Here is a 21,898-nt window from a genome sequence, read left to right on the forward strand (position 1 = left end):
AAGACCAAAATTAATGCAGATATAAAAGCTGTTAAGATAAAAGAATTTCCTTAACATCTCAGTTGGAGAAAGTACCATCGCTGGTTGCGTAGAAAATGGGGAGCTTTACAGTAGAGTGTAAAGATGACATTCAAAGATTATTTCCTTGCTTTCATAAAGCTTTCAATTTATTGGATGGTATAGGCAATACCCAAGAGGAAAAAATATCTAACAAAATTCCAGTAGCAATAAGAACTATGCTGACAAATAAATCAGAGTAAGTCATGCAAATTTCATTAGAGTTCACAAAAGTGTTTTCTGATACGATAATTTGAGCGGAGACTTGAATATGCTAAGAGATTAAGCCACTTGAAGATTTGGGGGAAGCTACAGGCAGAGAAAAAAGTGACAACAAAGGCAAGCAGATAAGAAGGATCCAGTAGCAATTTCCAGAATTTGGGCAGCAAGATTTCAGTAGTTTTAGTTTGGTCTAAAGATTGTTATTTTTTTCATGCCTTAGTCTTTTCGGATGTGCCAAAACCACAATGGCTCAGCTAAAGCTGCTCTACAAAATCCTTGTCAATTAGCTTACCATTCAACAGTATCTTGTGAAGCTTTTGAATCTTGGCTGCCAAAAAAAAGATTTATTTCTTTAAGGATTTCTTGGCAAAAATTGAAGCTTCTATGAAGTTAGCCTCACAACGTGGAATCAGCTGAAGGAGATCTTATATGTGCTTCAAAAGCCTATGACTTATCTCAGTTCTGTATGTAACATCTGAAATAAAGGTTTCTACTTACGGTTTCCTTTGCTGTGCAGAAGCTTGTAAGTTTCATTGGGTCCCATTTGTTTATTCTTGCTTTTATTTTTTCTAGGAGAAAATTTTTGAAATGTATGTCAGATAATGTTTTGCCTATATTTTCCTCTAGGAGGTTTATTGTATCTTGTCTTATGTTTAAGTCTTACAGAATGGGAGAAAATTGCAAATGAAACCGACAAAGGCTTGATCTCCAGAATATATAAGCAGCTCATACGACTCAATAAGAAAAAAATAAACAACCCAATCCAAAAATGAGCAGAAGACCTAAACAAGCAATTCTCCAAGGAAGACATACAAATGATCAAAAGGCACATGAAAAAATGCTCAATATCACTAATTATCAGAGAAATGCAAATCAAAACTACAATGAGGTATCACCTCACACCAGTCAGAATGGCTGTCATTAAAAAATCTACAAATGACAAATGCTGGAGAGGCTGTGGAGAAAGGGGAACCCTCCTACACTGCTGGTGGGAATGCAGTTTGGTGCAGCCACTATGGAAAACAGTGTGGAGATTCCTCAAAAGACTAGGAATAGACTTACTGTATGACCCAGGAAACGCACTCCTGGGCATATATCCAGAAGGAACCCTACTTCAAGATGACACCTGCACCCCAATGTTCATAGCAGCACTATTTACAATAGCCAAGACATGGAAACAGCCTAAATGTCCATCAACAGGTGACTGGATAAAGAAGATGTGGTATATTTATACAACGGAATACTATTCAGCCATAAAAACCGACAACATAATGCCATTTGCAGCAACATGGATGCTCCTGGAGAATGTCATTCTAAGTGAAGTAAGCCAGAAAGAGAAAGAAAAATACCATATGAGATCGCTCATATGTGGAATCTAAAAAACAAAAACAAACAAACAAACAAAAACAAAGCGTAAATACAGGACAGAAATAGACTCATAGACAGAGAATACAGACCTGTGGTTGCAGGGGGGTGGAGGGTGGGAAGGGATAGACTGGGATTTCAAAATTTTAGAATAGATAAACAAGATTATACTGTATAGCACAGGGAAATATACACAAAATGTTATGGTAGCTCACAGAGAAAAAAATGTGACAATGAGTGTTTATATGTCCATGTATGACTGAAAAATTGTGCTGAACACTGGAATTTGACACAACATTGTAAAATGATTATAAATCAATAAAAAATGTTAAAAAAAAAAAGAAATAAAGGTTTCTAGAACTTTTGGGAAGCTCACAAATTACTGAAGTATAAAACCTATCATAAAAGTTGGAATGAAAATTCTAGTTTAAAACCACTACAGCTCTTGTATGTGTTCTGTACCTTACTACCTCATCAGAGAGATATGTAGATTGTAAACAAACAAACAAACAAAGTGTGTACTCACGATGGGCATTGTTTAGCTTATTTTGCCAACTTTAAAATAGTTAAGAGAAAAACTCGACAACTATAAGTACATTTTTGTCACTTTTGTCAAGTGTTCTCTTGAGAAGAAATGCATTTTATTTAATAGTTATTTCACTTTTTTTTTTGTGGCAGTCACCATTCCTGAGTGCTTTGGTGTTTTATGTGTTGATTTGATTTGTTTCCCCACAGAGTTCCCCTTACTTTTTGTCCCACCTTTAGTGCCTTTTGATCACTGTGTCATACACTTAGATAGTCCATAGATATTTACTTGAATGTAAACCCAAAGGAATTATGAAACCTTGAGATGAAAATTTTTGCCATCTCTTTAACATTATGGTACAGATATAGAAAACACACACCCACATATAAAATGATAGAATTTATTACCCTTTTTTGAAATGAATATAGTGATTGCTTTAAGACACAAACTGTGAAAATTACACTCATGTTTTAAATCTTAACAATGTCTGTGGGATTTTTAATTTTGAAAACTTTGGGAGTGAAAAGATCATTTTTCATATACTTCTATTGCTCTAAGATTCAGTTTTAAGCATTAAATTAATATTGAATGAAATACCCACTTTATTTAGGCAAATACATTTATTTAATTGGGATGGTAAGAATATAATCTGACCTTTGTTTCTACCTTTTTAAGATCAGAAAAGTCATAGCAGTATTGTAAAAGAAAATGTGTACCTGCTCTGTGGTTTGTCATACCAAATCTGAAGATTAAACTGTTACAAACAGGCCTCTAATTATTGGTGCATATTAGTTTAAATATTTTTACTATTGCCTATCAGCCAAAAAATGAAATGAAAATATAAAGAAAAGTTGTATATTAGTCCCTAAATTACATGAAATCATATCAATTATTTGGGAACTTTTTTATTAAGAAACATGGAAAATTGAAGCCCCAATATTTCATTTGTCAACCTATTTCCTAAATCTTTCTCTAAGAGGAAAACATTCTCCCAAATTTGGTGTTTATGAGTCCCATGTTTTAATACTTCGACTACATTTGTGTGTTCTCTTAAGTCATATTTAACCCTATACATTTTTGACATATATATTATTTTAAAAAACTTTGCCTGGGTGAAATGCAGGATGTCCCAGGGGTTACTGGATATGTTAGTAACTGTGCAAAAAAAAGTATTTTTCCTTAAATATGGCATTTACTTATAGTTATATTTTTTAACTTGCATATACCTTTACTAAAGTTGTCTCTTTTATATAATATAGTGTATAATTTGTAAATTCTCCCTGTTTCTATTAATACTTGATATATTTATATTATCCTACTATATTCCAAATTAAAATGACAGTAATGCTCATAAATTCAGAGGTAAAAATTTTATCTTTTTTTGCAAGGTTGCATCTATTTGGGGAAAAATAAAAAACACTTCAATTCCAATCATTTCTCTATGAACATAGTTTCACTCTATTATGAATTAAAAAGGCAGTTAGTGCTTGGGTTCCATTGCCTTAGGACAGTTATATCTAACTTGCCTTGATCAGTGGATCAATATGAAAATAATTCATTTCAAATTTTTTAGATTTCTCTAATATATTAAGTATTCATGCATGCTAATATACATCAAATAACATGACTAAATATACAAACATTCCTATATTTTGAATAGGTTTCAAACAAGAGTAGTTTTACATATAGAAGTTTTAAAAAAATATTTTACCTCACCCTTTTTCATCTAGCCAACATTTACTCATCCTTTAATCCTTACTATAATGCTTTAGTAATAGCATGAGAGTAATGGTGAATTTCTCAGTGCCAGATATCTAGTCAGTATCCTTAAGAACAATTGTTTGAAATAGTGCCAGTTGGTAATGGATTTGATAACATAAGACAATAAACTGGACTCTTTACGAAAGTTAATGACTTCAGTTAAGAAGAGGAACTTTTTTTTATATATACTGAGCCTATGATGTTTGCATTTTTATAATTTTTTAAAAATTGTAGTAAATATTAATGGTGGTGGATATAAACGATATATATATATTTCAGAAATTTAGAGGACAGTTGCACTTTTAAAAAAATAAATTGCCCTCTAAATTTCTGAAATAAATAGATGTTAGCAGAGTATAGGTCAAAAAGAAAAGCATATGTAAATTAAGCCACATAGAAATAACTAATCCAAGAATAAACATAGAATTTCAGATGTAATTCTCCAAGACCTCAAAACAGCCTCTGGTATTAAAAAATATACATCTAGTCAAATAAATGATAAATTAATAGGAGGAAGTAAAATGTGAGTTAACTATTAAAATAATACGAGAAAAATAAACTCGTTATAAATGTGAAATGGTTATTAGGTGCAATAAAATATACAAACATCTCTGAATAGAGAAATGATGTAAATTGCAACATAGACATCTAAAAATCACATGAAAGCAAGTGGAAAATAACAGACACAAATATCAGTACAAAGGTGCTAGTGAAATGGTTAAGGAACAAATAGAATTCAATATACATATAAGTAAAAAGGAAGAAACAGAACAAGTGAAAGTTTTCATACAAGAAATGATATTCATGTTTAAAAAGAAAATTTGAATATAAACTGATATGAGAGATAACAGAGCAAGTGAAAGTTTTCATTTGAAAAGAAGTAGTATTCATGTCTATGAAAAAATAATGTAAATTAACTATCAGAAAAAGCATTCTACAAACTACAAGATCTAAACATAATGCATAAATAAGAGAAAAGGGAAGTCACATATTATAATATCCTGAAGAAAACAGTAACCAAAGAAATTTGAACTTACTTTTTCTTTAGAACATAAACATAGTAGAAGAGTCATGTGCATATGCAGTATAAACTTAGTACATGTGTCATTTCTTAGTGATGGGATCCTGTCTAAAGTGATAAATGGAAAGTCATTAAAAATGAAAAATATGATTTGAGATGACTGAGATTAAGAATCAAACAATTTTAATAAACCATGCCTAAATGATTAAGATACTGCTTACTATGTGATAAAATATAACTACACTAATGTATAACAAGTTAAATTACTTAAAATAAGAAAAATATTTTTTTTGGTAAAATGGACTTGGAAATCTACTTGACAATGCCTTCATCTTTTATAATAGTCAATTTAAATGTTTAAAAATTGTAAATCAGAGAGTAAGTTACAAATTGGTAAAGCTAGAGATAGACATTAAAACCTGAGACTGTGTTTTGAATCACAGTCCTTTAACTGTTGGAAGAAACATAATAAAATATAAAGTATATTGTGTGTTAAAAAGTGGAAAAACATCAAGGTAAGAAACATTAGGAGTCGTAGAGGAGTATAATTCAAAATGGAATGTTCCAAGCAAGCCCAGTTAAAAAGAAGACATATGAGCAAAAATGTGAAGGTGATGATCAAGGTAGCAATGCATATCTCCAGAGGAAGAACACCTGAGAAGGAGAGGCAGCTATTGGTGCAAAATGTATTCATTATAAGTACTATGGGTTTTCATTTGAAAGAAATGGAGAACCACTATAATTTTTTAATCATAAATGATCTGGTCTAGTTTTAGTTTTAACAAATCACTCTGGCTTTTTCTGAAAATATATGTACGTGAGCAAAGGTGAAAGCTTGAAGACAAGTTTTGAGGCCCTTGCAGTAATCCAAAAGAGATGTAAAGGTGAAATAGCACATAATGAAACAGTGAAAGTGTTGAGAAGTGTTTAGTTTATGCATATATTTGAATGTAAAGGTGGTAAGATTTTCTCATGGACTGAAAGCAAGGTGAAAGAAAGAGAATGGTGTCAAGGATAACTGCAAGGCGTATGGCTGGAGTAAATGGAAGGATAGACTTGCCAATGGGTGAGATGGTGAAAAATGTTTTCTGGGCAGTTTTTGTGTGAGAATTCAGGAATTACATTTAGTACATATAAAAGTTTTAGATGTTTCTTACAGATACTGTGTGGTGACGACAATCAGGTTGAAAATACAAAACTGAAATTCAGGGGACATGTCCAGAGTGGAGATGTACATTTGGATGGATTAAAGATAGATATATTTTATTGAAAGCTGTGGCAATGCATGAGATCTTCAAGGGAGTCAGTAAAAACAGAAAACAGTAGAGAAAAGAAATTTTAAAAGAAAGTGTAGTTAAGAAATTTTTCAGTGAGTTCTGGGGTGTCAAAAGTAGAGAAGGAGAGGAAGAATTGCCAAAAGAGAATGAGAAGAAATGCTGGCAGGTTGGGTAAGAGGAAAAATCAGATGATGTTCTGAAGGCCAAATGAAAAGAGTATTTCAAAGAAAGTGTATCATATCTTCTGATTAATCAAGTAAAATGGATATGTTCAATTGACCATGAGGTTTAGTACCATAGAGATAATTTGTAACTTAATATATATTTTTGCTTAAGATTTTTTTGTTTTGTTTTTTGGGTTTTTTTGTTTGTTTGTTTTTTGAGTTGAAAACTTGCTTAGAATAAGACTGAGAGAAAATTGAATCAGAGGAATTCAACACAGTGACCATAGAGTTTCTAATGCAATCTGATGTAAAGGGAAGTAGAGAAATAAGAGAAATAGACCCAAACAAATAAATTCAACTGACAAAGGAGCAAAGGCAATAAAATAGAGCAGAGAGAGCCTCTTTAACAAATGATGCTGGAACAACTGGACACCCAAATGCAAAAAAAAAAAAAAATGAATCTACATATAGACTTTATACTTTTCACAAAAATTAACTTAAAATGAACTCCAGACCTAAAATGTAAAACTATAAAAATCCTATGTTATGAGGAGAAAACCTGGATGACCTTGGTTATGACTTACGACTTTTTAGATACAACACCAAAGGCACAACCTATGAAAGAAGTAATTGATAAGCTAGACTTTGTTAAAATTAAAAACTATTACTCTGTGAAATGCAATTTCAAGAGAATGAGAAGACAAACCATAGACTGAAAAAGATTATTTGCCAAAGACATACATGATAAAGGACTGTTGTCACAAATATATGAAGGTCTCTTAAAAGTCAGCAATAAGAAAACAAGCAACCTGATTAAGAAATGGGCCAAAGACATTAACAAACATCTCACAAACAGGTATATAGATAGTAAGTAAGCATATTAAAAGATTCTCTACATTATATGTCATTAGGGAAATGCAAATTTAAGTAATTTATAAGCTACTGTTTGTTTAGAGTGGCCTAAATCTGAAACATTGACAACATCAAATACTGGCAACTACATGGAGCAACAGCAACCATTGCTGGCAAGAATGCAAAAGAATACAGCCACTTTGGAAGACAATTTGATAGTTTCTTAACAAAAAGCAGCATACCCTTATCATATGATCTAGCAATGGCATTCCTTAGATTTTATGTAAAGCAGTTGAAAACACGTCCACACAAAAACCTGCACATGAATGTTAATAGTAGCTTTATTCATAATTGCCAAAACTTGCAAGCAGCCAAGATTCCCTTCAGTAGCTGAATGGGTTAATAAACTGTGGTACATGTAGATGCAGTGATTATTCAGTCCTAAAAAAGGGGCTATGAAAAGACATGGGGGAAACTTAAATGTGTGTTACTAAATTAAAGAAGTTAATTTGAAAAAGCTATATACTATATGCTTCTAGCCATATGATATTCTGGAAAAGGCAAATTTATAGAGACAGTAAAAAGACCACTAGTTTCCTGGAATTGGGATAGGTGGAAGGGTGAATAGGCAGACCACATGGGATTTTTATGGCAGTGAAAGTACTCCATATGATTTCGTGATGATGGATTCACATCACTATACGTTTGTCCAAATCCATAGAATGTAGTGTTCTCAAAGAATGCACACTAAAACCATGAACGTTAGGGGATTTTGATGTGTCAGTGTAAGGTCATCAGTTGTAACTACTGTACCACTCTGGTGGTGGATGTTGATGACAAGGGAGGCTATGCATGTGTGAGAGGTAGGGGAGTCTCTGTCATCCTCTCAATTTTGCTGTGAACTTAAAACTGCTCAAAAGAAATTGTCTTAAAAATAAACTTAAAAAGCCACTGACCAATGTAACCTTAATAGTTCTCTAAGCCTCACTAAACTTCAGACAGACTTCTTCCTGCCTCTCGGTCCGTGACCTCCTCTCGCTCTGGCCCTTACAGAATCCATGCAGCCTAACCACAGAGGTCACTCCCCTCTCGTTTCTTGAGCCATTTATTTAGAAAACTTGTAAACTTGAAAACTTCTCTGCCTCTTTGAGATGTGTATCTTTTAAAAAGGCATTTACCAGTTTTATAACCCAGGGCTGTCTTTCTCCAGGACCTGGAATTTTCATCATCATCAAGGATGTTAGTATCCCCACGGCTCTGGGAGAGTTAGAGCCTAACTTCAGCGTGCATTTTGCTCGGAGTTGTAAAACTACCTCCTGTCATGAATATAGGCCAGTTAGCAAACACAGAGGGCCTATGATTCCCCGCACTCCACTCTTAAAAATTCTCTTGCCCTTTTTTTTTTTTAAAAAAGGAGTTGAGTTCAGACTGTCTTACGTTCTTTCCACTCTGTTGCAAGAGCCTCCAATAAAATCTTCCTTACCTGTTTAATTCTGCAGTTTTTGCTTTAGTGTCATTTTTGTTTTATGAGATGAACTGTAGGATGGAAAATACAGGTGAATAATACTGATTAGAAATAAACTATTAGAATAGTCATCCCTTTTGTCTTCTTAAAAATGTCTTTCAGCACAGATATCTACAAATTTTAATTCTAAAACTAGATATAATAGCTTAAAAAGGTTGGGCTAAAAAAATCTTTACTACGTTGTGATTGGAGTATGGTGATTGTGTTCATTTTAATACTTCTGATTTAATGCGTAATTATTGGAATTTGCCCTGCATATAAAGGAAATATCCCAGACCAAAAATCAATAATAGCAGTTTTAAAAATCATTTTCTATTGATGAGATTCAGCTTTCAGAATAGATCTTAGCCCACAATTTGAAACTTTATAGTAACATGAAAACAGTTCACAATTACTGTAATTTAGAATTTAACTCACATTCAAATTGAAATGGGAGGAAAAATAAATCCCTGTATGAAACTGTTCTCACTGTATGTGTTTTGAAGCTTATTTTAAAATGTAAAATCAACATTGCTATTCTAGTCACAGCAAAGCTCTTTCCCAAATGTCGTCTTAAACTCATTACTGGGAGAATGACAAGGCTTTCTAATGTGATTGTTCTTTCCTCATAATAAAGGCAAAAATTGCCAGTGCTTCTGAACTTAAAATAAGATGTGATTAGAGTTAGATAAATTAGTTCTGATGAATATGTATTTCAAGTGGTTATGTTTAAAAATATATATTTGTGAATATGCTTTATTTTGCTTTTAACCTGTATTTAGCAGACTAAATTTTTACTTTGAATATCCTCATATTAACTTTCTTGATATCAAAGTTTCTGCAGAGTTACTTTCTAAAGAAAGGTTGACACAATATTTGGTATAAATTAAAAATGTCTTGGCTGGCTTTTTCTAGTCTTTGCTATTTACTTGTATCAAGCTCATATTCTCCTTATCACTCTGGCTCATATTGCCTTGACTTGCTTTTCAAGTACCATAATGTGTTTTTCTCTTTGCTTTTAAGTGAAATGGTTGGTAGAAAACAAAACTGATGGTTATTTCATGAAACATTTTAGCCTTGTGAAACAGACTCCAGCTTTTTTGATGTAAATTATAATAGGCGATATACAGCAGACATCTGCGATCATCTCTCAGCCACATCTACAACTGTTATGCTTAGGACATAATAACAGCTTTCTTATATTAACAAATTATGTTATTGATATGTATAAGAAGTTTTAGGCACATGATGTAAAACATTTTGAAGTTGCAAGATCATTTAAAAAAAATAGAAACATTTTAGTCTAGAAAGTTAGGTTTTCAAAGAAATGTTTTTGCATATAATTTTAACTTCCTTTTGGTAACTATTGAGGGAATAACTAATATTTTCTCAAGACCATTGCCCCCACCACTTCCTTTAAATATTATTCCTTTTGTTTGTTTGTTTTTTGGCTTTTTTCTCCACCACTTCACTGATATGACCTTCCTTAAGTCATTAAATCAAATTAACATTTTTTCAATTTTCCCCTTACGTGCCTTCTTTAGCAATATTCCAAATGTTTGACCAACCTCTTGTTTTTGAAATGCTCTTTGCATTTAGTTCCTCACAGTTACTTTTCATACTTGATGAGTTTACCCTAAATTTTATCCTTTGCTGAGCTAAAAATCTGCTACCATAAATGAATGTTGAAGGTCCTTAGGTGTGGCCATAGGTCATTTTCCATTCTTAAACTCTTCACTTTCTCCCTAGTCCATTTGCTCTCAACAACATCAGAGTCACCTAAGAAGAACTGAAAGCATTTTTGAAACACCTTCACACAGATTCACTAGTAAAATGACAAAACACTGTGGACTGTCTCCATAGCTTCTGGAGTGGATGTAGGAGACAGTCCTGCCAGAGCAATAGAAAACTCAGGCTCTCGCCTCAGACTTGCAGAAAAGATTGGGGAAGGAAATCACGCCCAGAATTTTACTTGACTCATGATAAAGACAGTTTTTAACTTCAAGTCTCGGTATAAAAAATATGGCTATTACAAATTTCCAGTTTTCTTCATAGAAAAGATACTTTGTTGGAACTGCATTTTTGTATACACATGTAAATATTTGTTACGCTAGAGAAAGAACTGCAATAATGTCATTATTCAGAGTTGTATCTATTCTAAATAGAAGGTCATGTTTATATATGTTGCGTTTAGAAAAATACATCTTCCTTAATGAGGATTATTCATATATTTTTCTGAGGTTTGTACTATGTATCTTTGTAAATACTTCTTTCTCTGTATGAGTATATTGTGATAACACTCTCAGGCTTGTGATAAACTGAGAAGAGTTATCTTTATCTCAGCCTGAACCAGGGGCTGGAATGTAATGACAAGCAACAAATTTGTATGGGAAAAACCACACTGAGCTGTCTTGATGAAGATACCCATACACAACCACAAATGGGATAAATAATAAGAAAATTTTAATTATAGAATACAATATTTTAACTAGGCAGTTAGTTTTAAATAGGCAGTATTCTGTGCAACAGATCTCTAGGATTTATTCATTTTGCATTACTGGTACTTAGTATCGTTTCCTTCATGCCCATTTTCCCATCACCCAAATCTCTGGAGACCACCATTTTACTATCTGCTGAATCTGACTATTTTAGATTCCCCATATATGTGGTACCATATAGTATTTGTGCTTCTGTATATGAGTTATTTCACTTAGAGTTAAGTAATTCAGGGTCATCTGTGTTGTTGTAAGTGGCAAGATTTCCTTCTCTTTTAAAGCTGAAAAATATTTCATTGCATTTATGTAGCACATTTTCTTTAACCATTCATCTGTGATGGACATTTAGATTGCTTTCATGTCTTGTGTATTGAGAATAATGCTGTAGTAAACATAGACGTGCAGATACCGCTTTGAGATCCTGATTTCAGTTCCTTTGGGTATATATTCAGAAGTGGGATTGCTGGATCATATCATAGTTCTATTTTCAGTTTTTTCAGCTTTCATTCTGTTTTCACAGTGGTTGCTTCAGTTGACATTACCACCAACTGTATACAAGGGTTTTCCTCTCTCCACATCCCCACCAACACTTTATTTTCTGTCTTTTTGATAACAGCCATCTTAACAGGTGTGGGCTGATACCTCATTGTGGTTTTGATTTGCATTTTTGTGATGTTGAGCAGTTTTTCATGTACTTGTTGGACATGTATATATCTTCTTTGTAAAAATGTTGCAGATCTTTTGTCCCTTTTTAAACTGGGTTATTAAGTTTTTGTATGTTTGGGTTTTTTGGCAGTTTTTGTTGTTTTGTTTTTGTTTTTTGCTATTGAGTTGTAGGAATTTCTTATACACTTTGGATATTAGCCCTTAATCAAGTATGTGATTTGCAAATATTTTCTCCCATTCCATTTACTGTTTTTTAATTTTGTTGATTGTTTCCTTTGTTGTCAGAAACTTTTTAGTTTGATGTAGTGCCACATTGCTTTTGTCGTCTATGCTTTGGGTGTCATATCCAAGACATTATTGTCAAAACCAATGTAAAGAAGGTTTTTCTCTATCTTTTCTTCTAAGCGCTTTATGGTTTCAGGTGTTAGGTTTAAATCTTTCATCTATTTGGAGTTAATTTTTGTGAATGTTGTAAGATAAGGATCCAATTTTGTTCTTTTGAATGTGGATATCCAGTTTTTCTGGTATCATTTATTGACAAGATTGTCCTTTCCTTATTGTGTGTTCTTGACATTCATGTCAAAGATCAGTTGACCATAATGTATGGGCTTATTTCTGGGTTCTCTGTTCTGTTCCACTGATCTGTATGTCAGTTTTTACACCAAAACTATACTGTTTTTATTACTGCAATTTTGTAATGTATTTGGAAATAAGGGAATATGATACCTTCTGCTTCATTCTTGTTGCTTAAAATTGCTTTGGCTATCCATGGTCTCTTGTGGTGCCATGTAAATTTTAGAATTTAAAAAAAAATTTCTATAAAAAAATGGCGTCTGGATTTTGGTAGAGATTACATTGAATTTATAGATCACATCAAGTAGTATAGACATTTTAACAATATTAATTATTTTAATCCGTGAACCTGGAATCCATTTATTTGTGTTGCTTTAATTTCTTTTTTCAGTGTTTTGTATTTTTCAGTGTACAAGACTTTCACGTACTCACTTAACTTTATTCCTAAGTATTTTATTTTTTACACGCTACTATAAACGTGGTCGTTTTCTTAACACTCTTTTTGTATCATTCATTTTGATATACAAAAATGTACTGATTTTTTATGTTCATTTCTATGCTGCAACTTTATGGAATTCTTTTATTAGTTATAATTGTGTGTGGGCGTGTGTGTGTGGTCATTAAGATTTTCTATATGTAAGATCATGCCATCTGCAAACAGATAATTTTACTTCTTCCTTTCCAATTTGGAGGCCTTTTATTTCTTTTTCTGCCCAACTTCTTTGGCTGAGATTTCCAGTACTATGTTGAGCAGAAGTGGCAAGATTTGGCATTAAAACAAACTAAGTACAGAATTAGCAGAAGGAAAAATATAAAAATATAATAAAGCAGAAATAAATAAAATAGGAAAACAATAGGAAAAAATCATCAAAGGTTAAGAGTTGTTTTTTTAAAAGGTAAAATCAGCAAATCCTTAGCTTGACTAACCAAGAGAAAAAGAAAAGACTCAAATAAATAAAATGAGAAATAAATTAAAATATTACAACTGATGCCACAGAAATAAAAAAAAATTATAAGGGAATACTGTAAACAATTATACACCAACAAATTGAACAACCTAGAATAAATAATTTCCTAGAAATAAATAACCTGCCAAGACTCAATCAATAGGAAATGAGAATTCTTAACAGGCTAATAAAAAATAAGGAGATTGAATCAGTAATCAAAAATTTCCCACAAATAAAAGCCACAACCAGATGGCTTCACAGGTGTATTTTACCAAATATTTAAAGAAGAATTAATAACAAGCTTTCTTAAATTCTTTGAAAAATAGAAGAGGGACTACTTCCAAATGTATTTTATGAAGCCAGCATCAATCAACTTGATACCAAAGCTATCAAGTCATGAAAAGACAGGGAGGGGCCTTAAATGCACATTACTGTGTCAAAGAAGCCAATCTGAAAAGGCTACATACTGTATGATTCCAACTATATGACATTCTGGAAAAGGCAAAATTACGGTGATGCAAAAGAAAATCAATGGTTGTCAGGAGCTGAGGTGGGAGAAGGAAGGAATAGGACAGAACATTTTTAGGGCAGTGAAAATATTCTTTATGATACTATAATGACGGGTACATGTGCTTATGCATGTGTCCAAGTGCACAGAGTGTACAATCCAAGGGTGAACACTAATGTGAACTATGGACTTTGGGTGATGATGATGTGTCAGTTTAGGTCCATCAGTTCTAACGAATCTACCTCTAGTGGGGGATGTTGTTAACGGGGGAGATAAACGTGTGGTGGGCAAAGGTATACGAGTATGTTTTCCTCTCAATTTTGCTGTGAACCTACAACTTCTCTACTTTTTGTAAAATCTTTAAAAAAAACCCCAAAAATTACATCAAGAAAAAAGTTACCTCAACCTAACAGAGTCATATATGAAAAATCTACAGCTAACACCATATTCAGTGATGAAAAACTAAAAGATTTCCCTCTAAGATCTGGATGCTGTATTAATAATTAATTGGATACCAGATATTATTAATTATACCTTGTTGGGTACTGAATATTTTTGTTTATTTTTAAGCTACCAAATCTGTGATGATTTGTTACAGCATAGCCAGGAAACTAACAGTCACCAATAAACAATAATTCATAAGTATAAATATAAATACATATATACATACATATAAATACATACATACATATAAATGGAACAATTGATGGGCTGAAACAAGGGGAAAAAAGAAAAAGAAGTGTGAAACAAATAGTAAGATCAATATTTTAAATCCAGATTTATATACAGCCTATTTCCTGGGCGAATATTCTGCCCCATGCTTGGTATTGGCAATCCCTGGGGGAAAGCTGCTGTAGAACTGCAGCTCTTCATTCTGTGGTTTCCTCATCTTTAATGTGCTGGCTCCTCTAACGTTGCTTACCTCAGCAATTGTCTAGTGATTCATATATACCAATTATATGCATATACAGACAAGCATATATTTGTATATGTATGTGTGTATGAGTATACATTGCTCCCTCTAGTGCATTTTCCAAATAAGCATTCAGTAAGTTGTAAATTTTAAAAAATCTCCTTGAAGTAAGCGCCTTCAAATGAGAGTTGAATCATTATGTATTTTCTCAAGTTAATTAAAGCTAAATAAATTTATAGAATGATAATCAAGACTAACTAGTATAGAGATAGTGGTTATTAAGACTGTTACCTTCATTTACTCTAGAAGAATAACTCTTGCTAACTGTTATCTTTTTAAAAAGTTATTCTTCAGAAGAGTTTTTTGAGTTAATAGAGACAAAGGGAATTATTCAACCAGTTAGATAATGAACCTCTAGGCATTAACAGAAATAGAAGAATAGGGTGAGTTTCAAGATCATCTGCAGAATTAATCCTTTTTTAGATGAGAATCTAAGAATTTGAACTCAACCAAGATAATTTGAGTTGTCAAGAAATAAGTGAAACATTATAGTTAGTAACTTAATAATCAACTAAATGTGCTGTAGATTCATAAAGCCATCATATTGAAATTAAGATATGCAAAATGTTTTTAGTAACATTATATATCATAAAATTCATATATTTATTCAAAGTCAGTTAACTTTATGGCCTTTTAATATTCACGAACAATCAACTTGTGAAGTTATTTAAATTTCAGTTTCATACTGTCATAGCCTATCTTCCAGGACTTTAATGAAAAATAGAGAACTAGCTAGTTTTATTTTAACACTATTACATGAAAATTCAAAAAATGGTACTTAACCATTTTTAAGGCCAGTAAGTAGAGAGGAAAATAAAGTGAGTTTTTTAAATTAATATAACATTAAAAATAAATTCTGAATCAACTCAGTTATTACCTCATTTACAAAATGTTGTTTCCTAGTCTTTCGGATAGACTTACCCACTCTATCTCATATGTTTCATAATATTTCATTTCTAATTTTATAATAAACTTTATCATTTAATATTGCATTTTTAGTTCTTTATGTTTATTTCCCCCTATAGTGTGAATTGTTCAAGTCCAGAGACTGTGGTAAAACAATATTTTTATTTGCAAAGTTAAAACATTCTTTGACATGAAATCACCAGTAGTGGATAAAGTGAATTTTTTTAAATTGAAATAACCTCAGCAGAATGGTTAATCTCTTCATCAGATAATTTTAAAATTTGAGTGAATTTTTCATACTACAAACATGGTAGGCAATTTACTGTCTTTTCTCCCTTCTTCACTTACAGAACCAAAAAACTGCATCATAATTATGCCTGTTTCCTCATTGAATCGGAGCTGAAATTGTGCCTACTTATGCAGATACTTTATTCTCTTGTTCTCAAGCAGTATAGATGAGTGCAAAGCAAATTCTTAAAAAGTGGCCTCTGTCTTGAAATTCCTTGACCACACCCCTTGGAGAGAAAAAATACTTTTATTTCCTCAATCATAATGATACAGCAATTAATATATTGCAGATGGCATTATTTAAAATAAATAGAATGTCAATTTCAGTTTGAAGGTAGAAATATGAATAAGACACATAAGAAATATGAATAGGTATTTACTTAATAATACAACTTAGGTTATATGACAAACAAGATACTTCGTATTCTCTGTCAGTGGCCAAACTGTTAACTTAGCAATTTATATTATAAAACTAGGGTTGAAGGGTTTTCATTTATAATGCACCTGATTCTTACAGTCTATAAATTTATAAAATGTCCTATCATCAAGTATATCAAACAGTAATTAACTCTCTAATAAAAGACTTTCTTCACATATGATCGCAAACTGATTATATAATTTTTGTATTCAAACCAGAATCATTGGCAAATATTTTATATAATTATATTCATTTATATATAAAAGGAAGTTATAATTATGATTTAGCCATATCAAAACTACTTATTTTAATAAAACCTATGAAAATTTACATTAAGAGATTCTCTCTTCCTAATGAGAAAAGGATGGGTGGGCCATGAAGTCATTTCTTGACTCTGAAAAATATTCATATATGTTAGCCTATTTTTTTGTGAGAGAATTTTGGAAAAAAGTATAGATTGTGAGACACACTGAAATATGTTGGGTAGTGTTTTCAACATTGCAAAGAATAATAGAAAGAATAAATGTCAAAAAAGCACAAAACTAATGATGTAAAAATTCAAAGAATCATTCATGAGATGAACACAACTCAGTAAGCCTATACTGTAGCTTACCAGTGAGTTCAGGGCTTTCATTTGTTGGTTGAAAATACCTTATAATGAAGATTTCTTTCAGCCCTATGAAAAATTCAGCATTTTTCTAGAAATGCAAAAAAGAAGTTTCCATTTCAGTTCACTTTATATGTGAGTTTCTTTACATCTTTGCTTCTCTCTCCTCAGTGGGTAGCATTCAGCTTTTTTCCTTTGTTATGATATTATGAAAATAGGGTTTCTTTCTATTTCTGTGTTTCAGCAAATTATCTTAAGACATGATTACAGTTTTTAAACAGGTCACTTACAGGGTTATTCTCTTCCTTTACCTTTTAACAGTTCTGTAAATGTATTTAATGTCATTATAGTTGAGAAGTACTTTCATGTCAATCTGTTTATGTATCAGTGTCTTCACGAACTTGAACCTTTCCCCCTTTGCTAATTTGCATAACAAAATGTAAAATTTTGATAACTGTAAAATAAACCAATCATCAAAACAGATTAAGGGAATGCATACTTCAGTTGATGTATATAATGTATGATTGGCAAATTTTTTTTTGGTTTATATTTTTATTCTTGGTAATCATGGTAACAGGAGAAAATAAAGATTTTTTATTATTATTTTGAGTTATTTCAATATACCTCATGAGATAATATAAGCCTTTAAGAGACTTATAGTGGAAGAAGACAGAAAAAATACAAAACAAAATGTTGAATGCAAGTAGTTACATTTAGGATAAATAAAGTAGAACAAGCGAATGGAGAGCAGGAGGTGCTCTTTTATAAAGGATCCTCATTTCATATTTGAATGTTTGAGCAGAGGCCCAACTAACATGAGAAGGCAAGGCTTGTAGATATGGGAGATAAACAATCCAGGCATAGAGACCAGCAATATGAAGGGTTGGAGGGGACGTCTGTAGTGGGATAGAGGGAGTTCAAGGGAGTAGGGTACAAGTGGAGCCAATCAGACAGAGGGAGGTCAGTAGAAGATGGCATCAGAGTGGTAATAAGAAAAGGATGTATAGGTTGGGGAAGCCTTTAATAAGGAGAGTTATTTTGTTTTGTTGAGTGACATAGGAAACCTTTGGAGGGATTTAAGACCGGAGTGACAGAATCTGTCGTATTTCAGTAAGATCATTTTGGGAATTATCTATTTGGGCAAGTATAAAAGCAGGGAAACCATTTTTGTTTAGAGGACATAGAAATAGTCCAGGTAAGAGATGAGGCTAGGTTGGGAGGGGTGATAGTAAATATTCCGATTCTGCAAATATACCAAAGGTGGAGACAGCTGTAATTGCAAATGTATTGGATGAGATATGTATAAGGAGATGGGTAAAGAATGGTTCCAAGATTTGGGGTTGAACAAATGGGAAAGTTGAGTTTAGAGCCAATTTACAAAACCTAGATTTAAAAAAATCTTTAAAACTTTTTTGTTGTCCTAGAAGAATTATCTTTGATTACTACTGACATTCAAATTTCCAACTTTCCCAAGGTTAAAACTATCTAATAAGCAAATTTAGACCCATGTGATTGAACTTTTCTATTTAGCTATGAGATATATGAATTTTAATCCTTCTTTATTAATAGACAAGCAGTTATGTAAAATCTTTTATATCCTGTGAAATTTTCTGTTGGGTAAAATACTTAAAACCTCATAGCAGTTTTTGAAAGTTCAGTTAATTAGACAAATAGGTGAAGTGCATTTTCTAGATAACACCTAAACATTTTGAAAAGGTAGGGTTTAATTAGTGTTTACTATCTCAGTAATAAAATTAGCCTTTCTTACTATATTCCAATCATGGAGAGAAATAAAATGGTAGAAAGAGGGAAAAAAATCTATATATTCACAATAATTAAACTCCTTTCTTTTGAGCAGTTCAAGTCTCCTGGACTGTAAATATGAGGAACAAAGAATGAGATACAACCCCACCAGAGGTGGTTGGTCACTAGAAGGAGGAAGAAATATGTGAAGAAAATTTCAGCTTGACCTAAATGACAACAGCTTATACTTCTAACAGTTTACATAAGCAGCCTGGAAAACTTCCTTTGCTTTCTCAAAATCTCCGAAAAAATTAATGTTAAGGCAGGGTTTGGTTTATGGTTTATTGCATTTCACTTTCAATCCAGTTGTCTTCCCCTTATACAGTATTGCCTATAGCTGGTAAAATGTTACAATTAATATAACTTAATAAACTTTAAGTGTTTGTTATATGCAGGCACTTTACATGGGCAATATAATTTAATTTAATCACCACTTCAACCCAATTTGATTAGGACTGTACAGCCAGTAAGTTGAAGAGCTGTTATACCAACCCATGGTCTCATACTCCTCAAGCTGCTTTGCACCAGTTTCTCCCAGTTTTAGATCATCAGGGTCAGAATGAGGACAGTGAGTGTGGCAGACCAGATCGCTTCTGTCCCGATGCAAATTGTGTCTGCTTCTCGTCTTATAAGGTTGCCCTACTTTATAAACTTAATGTGTTTCAAAGTAGGTTGAATTATCTGACCATAGCATTCCGTGGAATATTTCAGCTACATAAACATGATATAATGCACGAAATGAAAGCAGTTCAAAGTGAATTTGTCCAAGATTTGTCCTTGAAAGCATGCTGTGTGGGTTTGAGAACTGAAAAGTAACTGAACTTATTTGAAAACTGATAATGGTTGAACTACACACCTGAAATTTCCTATAATCCTGGGGTCAAGCATACTGATCGCAATTATATAAAAACACCTTTCACAATTTAAAAATCATGGAAGGACCTATATATTGTGACAGTCTCAATCAAAGTAAGCTCACTGGTGATGAGCTTTCAACAGAACATGGAGAGGACCTCAGAGACACCAAGGACACCAGTTTGAGGGACTCCTGGATCAGACAGATCATTGTTCGGATGGCAGGGCTGCACAGGAGGGCAGTCATTTTCAAAGCATAAGCAAGTAGAAATGAATTGAATGTAATCCCTGGGCTTCATATATTCCAGATCAGCTACTACTATTTTAATAGTCTGTTGGATAAAGGAATTTGAAAAAAGTTACTTCCTCTTGTTAGCTTATAAAAAAAGCATTTCTCACACATTAACTTTATGAGGGCCAAGAAACCAGAATATACACTGAATGTGAAGGGAGGGAAATGAATCTATGCCACCTATTAAACAACTACTTGAAATCTAGTTTTAAATGTATTTTGTAGTTTAACCTAAATATCAGTCCATTTTTTTAAATTAAAAAAAAAAAGAGTCCATCAACTTGAGAAAGAAAAATGCCAAGAAAATCTGTTTCCATACCATATAAATCCTTATTCAAAAGCTTCTCTTGTTTAGTTTTCCCAAGCTTTCCTTCTTCCCATATCTTCTTTGTCCAGTAGGAAGCATTTTCTCTTCAATGATCATACCTCCTTTTTTTTTTCTTCTGCCTAGACATCAGTAATGGGTTATAACCAGTAAGTCAGTCCACCATCCTGTGGTCTGTAAGCCATTTGCTTAATCTTATTATTTCGTAGAGAAAGCCAATCTATATCATTGTTTGCCTTTTATTTTCTTATTTATTGCCTTTGGCTGTTAATTCTAGTTAAAATTTTAGGATAAATTTTTTTATTGCTTAACCAAAGAGGAAAAATGAATTAACCAGCTCTGTTACTCATTTGGACAGGTCATCAGTTTAGGTCTACTCTTTTTTTTTAAAACATAACCCTATTTTCTCTTGACTTATGCTGTCATTTAATTACAACATTAAAAAGATCTTATATTTCTTCCCATATAAACATAAATATAGATAAAAGAAACAAGAAAATTATTTTATTATATTGTCTTAAATTGTCACTTGACCTAATTCCTTTTCTTTGTTTTTGTCTTTCAATATTATGCAACCATAGTTGTGTTGTGAACAGTATATTAATCATAGGCAGGGCAAGGTAATCTATCATGGGATTTCACAGGGTTTTATTTCTGTAACTATCAGTATTTACAGGAGACTCTTATATCTAGAAAAATGGACCTCACTTTCAAAATAAAAGCAGGAAGATTACACAGATTTACTGAAAACTTATTTGTGCTGAACACATTATATATACATATTTATTATTTTAATGCTTAAAATTCCATGAGATTATATTTCCCTCATGTTACAGATAAGAAAAACTTGTTCATAGAATTTAGATAATTTCTTTAGTTCACAGATTTGCAAAACCAAGATTCATGTCTGCTCTGTTTGTAACCTGTACGTAACACTGTCTTCCATAAAGTTCATTTGCACAAAAAGAGTAAAATCAAAACATTTAACAATATCATTATAAAGTGTTCTGAATGACGATTAGATATTTGTAACTTGAGTGCTTTGATCATTATCAAAACAACCTTCATTTACAAGAAAGAAAATCCCTGTCATTTAATAATTCAATATTTGTAATAATAAATTTCAGATACTATTTAAAGAAAACAAAAATACCCCTCTGTGTAAAAAGTAACTCTCAGCATCAGTGATACTCCGGGTTTGATGTTCTATCCCCCTGCTCTGTGAATGTGTCCAGCTTTCACAACTGTGGAGCTGCCATATGAGCTGGCATCTTCCCATATCCAATACAGAATGCCATTTTAATAGGAATTATATTGTGTTCATAATCTTTTATGTTAATAATCTAGGAAAATTGCTTTTATATTAGACACATGGTTAGCTTATAATTTTATTTCTATTGTGAATAAGATCAGGTAAGTCACATCTCTTAATTTTGTAACAATACAGCTTATAGGCACACTTACCCTGCAGGAGAAGTCTAAAAAGACTTTTA

Source organism: Camelus bactrianus, chromosome 23 (assembly GCF_048773025.1).
Source record: "Camelus bactrianus isolate YW-2024 breed Bactrian camel chromosome 23, ASM4877302v1, whole genome shotgun sequence".
Lineage (NCBI taxonomy): Eukaryota > Metazoa > Chordata > Mammalia > Artiodactyla > Camelidae > Camelus > Camelus bactrianus.